Source organism: Octopus bimaculoides, chromosome 9, assembly GCF_001194135.2.
Source record: "Octopus bimaculoides isolate UCB-OBI-ISO-001 chromosome 9, ASM119413v2, whole genome shotgun sequence".
Lineage (NCBI taxonomy): Eukaryota > Metazoa > Mollusca > Cephalopoda > Octopoda > Octopodidae > Octopus > Octopus bimaculoides.
Window position 1 is genome coordinate 54,422,432 of NC_068989.1, and position 2,500 is coordinate 54,424,931.

Below are 2,500 nucleotides of genomic sequence, written 5' to 3' on the forward strand. Positions count from 1 at the left end.
GATAGAATAAGTGCTAGGCTTACAAAGAATAAGTCCTGGTGTCGATTTGTTCGTCTAAAGGCGGTGCTCCAGCATGACTGCAGTCATATGAGTGTGACAAGTAAAAGAATAAAAGAATATATATATATATATATGTGTGTGTGTGTGGTCATTTTCTTTTATTCTTTTATTTGTTTCAGTCATTAGACTGCGGCCATACTGGGGCAGTGCGTTTAAGAATGTGTAACCAGATAGATAGACAGACAGACAGAGGTTGCTTATGACTTCTAGCGAATGTAGTTGAATGAATGCAATGTGGTTTAAGCCCTGCTAATATAATGTCTTCTGATTAGAATGAGTCGGGTTGAGTATTATTATTTTCTACTCTAGGCACAAGGCCCGAAATTTGGTGGGAGGGGCCAGTCGACTAGTACTTAATTACAACTGGTACTTAATTTATGGACCCAGAAAGGATGAAAGGCAAAGTCGACCTCGGCGGAATTTGAACTCAGAACATAAAAACAAACGAAATACCGCTAAGCATTTCGCCCGGCGTGCTAACGTTTCTGCCAGCTCCCCGCTGGATGAACGTTATTGAGAAAATGTAAAGACAGGTTAAAGTTGACCGCCTGCAACATTTATTTCCGACCTTAAAGTGAAATGCATCAACTGGCATAACAAGTAGAACTCTGTTAAAAATATTACATGGTTTCAAAATGTTTTTTGGGGTTGAAGATAAAGCGCAAATTATAGCGTTAACGATTCTGGTTACAGATCTCTTCTTGTTGACGCAGCGAAGTCGTATAAACTGCTTTCATGTCGAAGCTCAAAAGAATCGTCTGTAATTACAACGAAATATTAAGGTCAGCACAAAAATGTTGGTTTATCATGCATTTGTATTGTGCATCTTTGCTTATTCGGCGGAAACATGGACTGTTCACAACAGTGGTTCTCAACCGAGTCCATATAAGATTTTTGGGGTTCATGCAACAAAATAATAAATTGGGGGCTCACAAAAGTATTTCAAGGGCTCCTTAAAAATGTTTGCTTTAGATGTACGTATTGGTATGTATTGTAAGAAACAGTTAGGTTACTTTCTCAAACATTTTACATAGTTCAACCTACACAAATTAATGGGTGAAAAACAAAATAGGAATTTTGAAGGAAATTTCTATAAAACTAGTTTTTAAACATCGAATTACTATGGGGGGTCCACCAGAATAAAATGGTAATCAAAAAGGTTTAAAGATAAAAAAAAATGTTTGATATCCCCTCGTGTAGACCTCGATAAAATTTGATCATGAGGATGACAACTACCATCACTACCCCAACGACAACGACGGTAACCACAACGATAAACCCGTCGTCGTACTTTCTGGAAGACTTTGTCTCAAACAACACTTCGATGCACTGAGAATATTGTCTTTTAATCTGGAATCATCGCAAAGATGGGTGTTCGGTAAACTAAAATCATTACACATGATCTGATATTACCACTATCCATACTGATGCATAAAACATTTATAATATATACACGTAATATATGCACATAATATATGCACATAATATATGCACATAATATATGCACATAATCAAATATACGATACGTATCATTTATTGTACTGCAGCTAATGTTTTGAACACGATCCAGTGCATGGCTAATGTTGAGATTATGTTGATGCGTTATACGGCTAGTGGTAGCTGTTACTATTGGTGTTGTTTAACATAAGGTCAACTCTTATCGAGCAGATCTGTGATATAAAAGCGTTCCAACTGTGACCATTGCGTGTTCTTGTATATCTGAAACTATAAGCAGGCCTATGATCAACGACGTTCTAACCGTGACCATTTTGCGCTTTTGTATACTTACGACTATTCTAGTTTCAAATATTGGCACAAGGCCAGCAATTTTAGGGCGTGAATAAGTCGATGTAATTCACCCCAGTGTTCAACTGGAACTTATTTTATGGACCACAAAAGAATAAAGCGCAAAGTCGACTCCAGCGAAATTAGAACTCAGAGCGTAAAGAATACCGCTAAGTATTTTACCTGGTGTGCTAACGATTTTGTCAGATCGTTGCCTTTATATCTATCTTCAGTTATATTGCTCTAAAGGAGCAAAGGCATTCCAATTGTGACCATTCCGTGCTTTCGTACATCTACAATTATATTGCCACAATCGAGCTGACTTAGGATGAAAAGCATTCTAGCTGTGATCATTTCGTTCGTTTTCTATGCCTATAAACAAATTATCCATTCGGCAGAATGGGATTTGAGAGAGGTTTTACCTTACGTTGCAAGGTATTTGAACAACCGCATAGACACTACCCTATTCAATTGATAAGGAAACTTATGAAATAATTTAGTATTTAGATTTGTTGATGGTGGTTTGCTAGAATCGGTGGAGAAACAGGAAAATGAGTTTCTAATATTTGTTCTTGTTCCTTCATGGTTAAACCTTGTCTAGGTGACTTAGCTACTCATTACAAATTAATAAAATAATTGAAAATGAATCAAACGC